At 36.1% G+C, this 8,458-nt stretch overlaps 1 pseudogene; it reads right to left on the reverse strand.

Moving 5' to 3' along the window:
- Window positions 1–2,998, reverse strand: LOC132612774 (G-type lectin S-receptor-like serine/threonine-protein kinase LECRK3; annotated as a pseudogene).
- Window positions 2,999–8,458: the final 5,460 nt, after the last annotated feature.

The raw sequence follows: 8,458 nt of genomic DNA on the forward strand, positions 1-8,458 counted from the left end.
TGTAGAAACTAGACTTAGTTATGCTTTATTTAGCAAAAGTATGGATGAGAGTACTTTGCACTCTATAGGGAAACTTGGGATACTTGGAACTTAATGTCCTCTTTTTCAAATAAGTACAATAACTAAAAAGTGAAGAGGAAATTTAAAACTATATGGTACTTAGAAACGAAGTAGGACTGAGGCACTGGAATTTCTACTGTCCCTTCCAGCATCAGTAAAACTTTCTTCATTGAAGGGCGAAGGGATGGTTCGTCTTGAATGCACCAGATGCTTAATTTCACCATTCTCTCAAATTGTCTTTTGTCAACCTCTTCGTCCCTGACCAGTTTTCCTAGCTCTCCTCCCTCAAAGTAACTGTAAACCCAGCGTTCAAGAATTGATTCCTTTTCATCAAGGCTCCAATCTACACACTTCCTCCGACAGATCAATTCCAATAGGACGACACCGAAACTGTAAACATCTGCTTTCACTGTTACTGGCAGTTTTCAGTGCCATTCTGGTGCAACATAGCCTCTGGTCCCTCTTACCCCTGTATAGGTTTTTGTTTGGTCTTTCTTTCAGAGCTTGGCCATTCCAAAGTCAGATATTTTAGCATAGATATGATCATCCATTAGTATGTTCTGAGGGTTTATATCACAATGGATGATTTGTGTGTCACACTCGTCATGCAAATATAGGAGGCCCCTTGCAATGTCTCGAGCGATGCCACACCTTTCATCCCATGTTGGCTGTTTTTCTGGTGTAAAAAGTACGTCTGCCACTGAGCCATTGCTCATGTACTCGTACACCAGAAGCCTTCTTGATCCATCTTGAGAGTAACCAAGTAGGCAGACTAGATTTCGATGATGTGTCCTTCCAATCATTTTCATTTCAGTTTGGAACTCTGCTTCCCCGTCTACCAATTCTCTGTCTCTTAACAGCTACCACTTTCTGGTCTTCTCCCAATATCCCTTTAAATACCGTTCCAAATGCTCCTCTCCCTAACTCTTCTTTGAAACCACCGGTTGCCTGCTCTAGTTCTGCATAGGAAAATGCTCGCGGAGCAACACCCTCACATAACTGAACAGTTTTACTATCCTGGATTTTCTTGTAAGTCCAGACATGATTTCTGTGAACGAAGAATCCGGAAATGCCTACCACCAATAAAGCAAAAGCAGCCAATGTAATACTGGCAATTAGGATTTTTATCCTTAGTTTTTTGCCTTTTGTTTCTTCAATCTTGTTAGGCATCCCTTCTTCAGCAACCACATTAATGCCCACCTTGATCAGTGCTAGATTAGAGTTAGTCATGTCTCTCCTTCCAAACCTCAGAGGGAGCCTTTGCTTTCTACACTTTGTATCTTGGAACACAGCAACTTCACAGTTACAATCCTGTAGACAGGCTTGTTCACAATCTTCTTTGATGGTTGTGACCAAAACAGCATAAGAAATATCTTCCCATATTGTGTTGTCAACTGTTCTCATGGCATAGTATTTGGAAGTCTTCTCGTTTAACCGACAGGTTTCTACAGTGAAATTCTTTTCATAGCCTGCGCTCCAATTTCCTTGGACTACAAAATCAAATCCCAGGAGACACACACATTTAATTTGATCATCTATATTGATACAAAAACTATTAAGCCCACAAAAGCCTTTTGGAGTGCATCTATCATTTGTTGATGACCAAATAGCAGAGCTATTCTGTTGGTTCAAAGAATGTGAATAAACTCAAAGAATACCATCAACATCAATTTTCATCACATATATGATGGTCCTTTCCCTAGGGTAGCCTCCGTTGGTTAGATTTTTTAGACTAATGGTGGAATTGAACAAGTAGAGGTGGGCGTCATCATCAAGATTAAGTGTAACATTATTCCCTGCTGTATTGGTTTCTATTGCGAAGTAAGCATATGGGACATCATCTGGTGTATGGACAGGGTACTGAACGAGGTTCCCATCATTTTGCATTTTGAGACGGAAAATTCCGAATGAATCGTCTGCTTTCGAGGCACTCGAGAATAGCTCTTGTCCAGCTGACAGATGTTGGCCAGGTAAAAGGGTGTTTGTTGGATTGTCAAAACTTTGCCATATGACATTGTGATCAGAATTATAGACCACAAAGTTGCCAGTGTCCAGCATGGAAGCTGAAGCAATGGCTTGAGAGGGATTTATGACAAAGATTTCTTTCCCTCCTACTTGCACAATGAGCCCATCACTAGTTAAGAAGAAGACAGCGCTGCTCGGGACAGCAGGATTATTTCGATTTGTTGTCCACACTGCTGTGTTCTTAAGCATACCGATGATGGAGATTCCAACAGCATAGCCATTGGTTTGTTCCTAAAACCCAAAGGCAAAGCGCCTGGTGGGTGAAAACCATGTTGAGTTGGTAGTAGGTGTTAGAGAAGAGTCAAGAGTTATATTGAAGTGCCTTTGTTGTGCTAGTGCTACTGCATGAAATGCAGATAGGAGTAATAACCATAGCAAAGCATCCATAGATTTTAGCTTTTCTTTTCTTTCTTCTCCTCTGATTTATCATAAAATTGTGATGCTATTACATTCAGTTTATAGCTGGAAGCATCCAGAGACTTGAGCTACTTTAAGGCAAGTCAATGTATGCCAATTAAGTAAAGGAACATTACAAAGGAGATTTAAATGATGTTGTCCTTTTTTAGTGTCAATGTTCTTTCCTTGTTAGGTGAAATTTTAATACAAGTTTTTAGTCAAGCAATAATGCTTTTAAAATTGGGTCATTTGCACTTTTGTACTTCCAACGGGCCGATCTTTATTTTTTGCCCTTAAAATGGGTTGGTCTTGAATTTTTGTCCTTCAAAGTCGAACTTATACTTAGAGGGGCATAAATTATGTATCATAATATCCACAAGTTATGCCCGCGACCTAAAAGTATGTCCTGCTAGGCATAAGTTTAATTTTGAATGGGAGAAAGTAAAGACCGGCACATTTGAAGGGCAAAAATTAAAGACCAATCCATTTGAAGGTTCAAACCGGGCAATTACTTCATTAAAATTTTGGGTTTTGTGGGGCCTTGTGTACTTTGTGCTTTGACAAGTTATTATTGTCACAATTTGAGGGTCTAGAACCCTTGGGATAGTTGTTAATCATATTTTGTATAAGTTAATACTTAAAAAACCCTCTGACCCATCCACATTTTGTTAGTGTAAACTTAAATTATATCATTTTCTATCTAAAAGTCTTCTTGCAGCGTCAAGTGGTATCAAGAGTGGCTTCATTCTCTTTTTATTGTGTGGAGCTAGAAAATTGATCAACAAGAGCATTCATGGTCACTCTCCCTACCACTTGGTAGGTTTTAAATCGAAAATATTACAGTCCAAGAGGTAACAACAATTTTAAATACAAAACATGAATAATTTATGTTTTTTTAAAGTATTAACTCTATTTAATATAAGTTGGTTGATACACCCTAGTACAAGTTGATATAATCACAACCGTATGAAGTAAATTATGTGAACCACTAAGTGGTGTTTGAATACCACATTATTTGTTTGAATACCACATTATTCATTAGAAACATAAGTATACTCGAGTAAAGTAAGACTTAGATCAACTCGCTCATCACAAAAGGAAAAAAGAAAAGATTTAGATCGACTCAACTCATTCCTTATTCATGTTTGTGATTCAAGACACAGGTAGATTTAAGTGTGAATTGGATAGTTTAAACCATCTTCAATACGAGGGGCATTTTTTTTTTACCTTTTTTCGAATTAATAAATAGAAGAACTATATTATTTATATCTAAAAAATTCATTTAAGATGATTAAATAATATTATTTTTACTTTTAATTTATGATTCCTCAAATTAAATTACTTGATCTGATTTAATATGAGTAAAATATTTTTCACCAAACCCAAACTTGACAAGCTAATTTGAGACTTGACTAATTTGAGACTTGACTAAGGACTTGCAAGACATTTCGCGAGAAGTTCACAGTTGGGTACCTTAACGTCTAGGAGTAAATGTGGACAGTATTATTGGTAGAATTAATTGTGCAATTTTGAAGCCTAAGAATTCACAGCGTTGACTTGGTCTAGAATAGCTTAGGTCTTCATATTGTTCCAACTATAAACACATTACATCTCTACCGAGGGGAAAAAATATAATCAAAATTGGTATTGATGGGAAGAGGAAATACACTTCAAAGTAAAATTTGCCAAAATTAATGTAACTAAACAATAAACAGGAGGTGTAACAGCACAAAGGTGTGTATCCCATTATATTTGGATTTGAAAAAAGAAGAAGAGGACAAGGTAGACCCTTTATTCTTTTGAAGAGCTTTTCTTAAAGTTAAGTTAATTCGAAAATAAAAAATTACATATAGTAAACTTAAATAGGATGAGGTTTTCCTTTCCCATACCTGTTATTAGAGTGAAAGGATCGATTCGTACTCTCTCCATAAGGCGCAAAATCTAGTGAATAATGAAGGATAATTTTATAATATTTCAGTTCCTTAGTAATATTGGCTGTTTTGGACTTAGGCACAACTTTGAAATGCATACTAGGATTTAAGGTTTGCTTCCGACATCTTTTTTGTATTTTATCGATCTGGGATCTGCGTAGGCTATATATTAAAAATATTCTAGTAATTTGACAAAAACTTTGCAAAATCCTTTGCAGTAACGAAGATTCAAATTCTAAGTTCGATGACATGTACATGTTGTACACTTGTACTAACACGCATTTAAGGGTGTGATCGGTTGATGGAGTTGGTTTAGAATCATAAAGTTTCAGGTTTAAAGAGGCAAAAAATACTAGGTTGGTTTTTCTTATATGTCGAGTGTTAGTGGACAGAGCGATACAGTACCTTTGCTAGTTAAAGGTACCTGTAATACACCTAAATTGGCCTGAATATCACAGTTAATGAAAAGATGTACTACTTGATTTGAATTTGAATAAGTCAATTAATTAGAACAACTGGTTGAAGGTCGGTTCCACTCCACCACTCTCCTTACATTTGTTTCCATTACATATACACTCAACTTGGCCATCTCCGCATACACTCAACTTGGCCAATCTTGCTTCTCAAATGTGAGATGAATAGGGGTTAGGGTTGCAAAATACTTACCTGCAGGGGTGGCCCAGTTGGTTGAGCATGGGGCTTCCATAATGGAGGTGTCAGGTTCGAAATTCCCTGCCTAAATCAATAAAGATTTGCCTTCTGGGTCGAGCTCGCCGCACGGGGCTTGTCTAGTATGGGTTATATCTCCTGTGTGGTTTGTGGGCTATTGCACAGGAGCGGGGTTTACCTGTGCGCACCCGAAGAATAGCAGCTGCGGGTTCCCTTGTCATAAAAAAAAATGCTAACCTAATGGTCCAGGAACACTCTTAGCAACATTTTTGACAACACAAGGGAACTTCAATCTAAACTAGATGACTTGGAGATGAAATGTCTTCAAGATAACTCTAATGCTAACATGATGGATTTAAATAATGTGAATGCCCAGTTTATCAGACAAATCAAGAACAACGAATTATATTAGAGGCAAAAAGCTAGTATGAAATGGTTCAATGATAGTGATAATAACTCTAATTTCCTTCACTTTGTCATCAAATACTAGAAGGAAAAAGCTTCACTTGGCTAGAATTAAGGGTGAAAATGGTTTCATTGATTCCGGATTTGAATTGATTTTGTTTCGCCTTTGAACTGATTTTATTTCGCTTTGCATGAACAATAAGTTCATGCTAGGTACATCCATAAAGAAAACCATTGTTACGATGCTAATATTATCTTTCAAGCTTTTTTAGAAGAGTCAACCTTGGTTATGTAGGTGTGGATATTTTGGGATACGAGTCGCTCTTTTGGAAGTTTAATATAAAAGTTGGCATAATATAAAATTAAATGGGCGTCGTTGGAAAAGCTGGGAAACAATGGGAAATCACCATTGTTGCAAATTGGGTTTGTTAGATTTATCATTGTTTTGGCAAATTGATGAAGGTTTTTTCTTTATGATATATGGAACTTATGTTCAAATTTAAGCTTATTTGAGGTAGATTTGGATATTGAATCGTATGTTTGATTGTTGAAATTTAAATAACAAGTTGCTGATTTTGGGCAAACTTGTTCACCTCAACTTCATGTGAAAATGTCTGAAGTTAAGCCATATATGTCTTGACCTCATGTCAAAATGTTAGAAGTGCAGAATTATAAGTTTGAAGTTTGGCATTGCCAAGGCCACAACTTCAATAAAAAATGTCTGAAGTTGACCTTGGCAAGCCATTATATATCTGAAGCCTTGTCAAGGCCAACTTCAGTAAAAGATGTATGAAATGGCCTTGTCAAGGCCACAACTTTATTCAAAAATGTCTGAAGTTTGGCCTGGCTGAAGTTGTGGCCTTCACAAGGCCGCACTTCAGGTAAAAATTGTGCAAAGTTTTCGAAACTTCATACACGAATTCTTGCAACTTCGGTCATGTATGTCTGAAGCTGTTTCAAAGCGGATATATTTGCAAAAAAGAAAAAATAAACTTGGGTACAACTTAAATGACCATTCCAAAATCGGGTATTTATGCACTTCGCCCCATTTTTTCACATTAATCATAGCCCGACATATTATAAGCTTAAACTCATTAAAATCTAAACCATTAGGTATCATTTTTTTGCGCGGATTACCCTTCTTTTGGGGTGGTCTTAATTTTTGCCTCTCAAATTGTTGGTCTTTAATTTTTGTCCTTCGCTTAACAAAGTGGCCGAAAATACCATGAGGTTCTAGGTTTGAGCCCCGCTCAGTAAAAAAAAATAAAAAAATTCTTACGGCAAGCCTTCATGCAAAAGTATGCTGATAAGTTGGTATTTTACCAACTTATCCCTTCTTTAATCTTAGATTATTACTATATTTTGATTGAGAAAATAGTGCATTTAATGTCGTTTACTTCCATTTTATAGTTTTATATGATTGAGAAGAGCGTCGGAAGAAACTAAGTGAAAATAAAATAAAAAAGAGGCAAAACTGGACAGTTTTGCAAAACTGCCTAGTGCAAAAACGGGACAGTTTTGCAAATCTGAAAACTTGGGGCTTATTTTGTTATTTTTGGACTTGGAAAAAGTTGAGAACTACAAAAAGCAAGACATGGGGCAAACATTTATCATCTTTGGCCATTTTCACAAGATTTTTGGAAGCTAGGGTTCTTCAACCAACACTTTGGAAGAGAAGATTGGAGCACTTTAATGGGCAAACTCTTAACCCTTTCTTCAATTCCTTATTATGTATTGACTATTTAAGTGTGTTGTATTTTATTTTCTCACTTGCATCTTGTTTATGAGAATATCCATTATCAAGTGTTAAATTAAATCTCTTGTTTTGCTTATGTATTGAACATTATTTATTTCTAATGAAGTGGGTTAATGTTTTTCTATCAACTCTTCATGCTTTAATGTCTCTTAATGATTACAAACATTATTTGTGCTTAAGTACTTTTACTTTGCTTGAGAAAGAAAGTGAAAGTTAGGAAAATAGTTAGATAGCAAGGATTTGGGTCATTAAATTCATCTAATAACTTGAGCTAGAGATAGGATAGTTAACTTGAGGTTGAATTGCTTGTGTTTAACATCACACTCTAAGGCTTGAGAAAGTTAGGCTTGAGAAAGCTTAGAGTGAAATTCATTGATTTGGTTGAGAGACTTTCAATGAGATTTTAGAAATCATTATCTATTAACATAAACCCGCTCATAGTTGTAAAATTATAAAATACATTGGATCATTACTTGAGAGTAATTTCTCTTGTTTTCCTTTTCTTGTGAGGCCATTGATCATTTTACTTGCTTTCTAAGTTAGTTTTGTCTTTGTTAGATTTTAAATCAAAAATTCAAATATTGAAAAAGTATTTGGCTTAGCTTAGTTGGTGATAATTTCTTACTTGTTTAAATCGCCTTTATATTGTTCCCTGTGGATTCGACCCCGACTCATAGTTAGGTAAATTATATTGCGACGATCGTGTACATGTTCTCTTTGAGGAGTAGATTTGGACGTTATCATATGCCTTATGGGGCAGACTTTGCCTTTAGGCATACTAAAAGTCTGTTGGAGAGGGTAGACTTTGCCTTAAATCATAACTAAAAGTCTTCCCTCTCCGGCAGATTTTTAGTTAGGCAAAGTCTACCCCCATAAGGTAGACTTTTGCTACCAAACTTTACCTTGCGAATTTTTTTAAAATTTTTGATTGAGCGGGGATTCGAATCCCGAACCCATAAGTTTTAGGTGAATGATAAAATTTAAGACCACCAATTTGAGGGTTAAATATTAAAGACCACTGCCATAAGGCAATCCTGCAAATTGCCCATTAGGTATTCGTCCACAAACTATTTTAAATAGAGCATTGATTCACAAAGTGAAGTTGCGTTCATCTTCATAACATGGATTCCGGCAAACAGAACCCTTAGATTGGAAGTAGGGTTGTACATGAACCGAGTTGGTTCGGATTTTTCAAATATCAACCAAACCAATTGTG

This window comes from Lycium barbarum, chromosome 10 (assembly GCF_019175385.1).
Source record: "Lycium barbarum isolate Lr01 chromosome 10, ASM1917538v2, whole genome shotgun sequence".
In the NCBI taxonomy this organism is placed as follows: Eukaryota; Viridiplantae; Streptophyta; class Magnoliopsida; order Solanales; family Solanaceae; genus Lycium; species Lycium barbarum.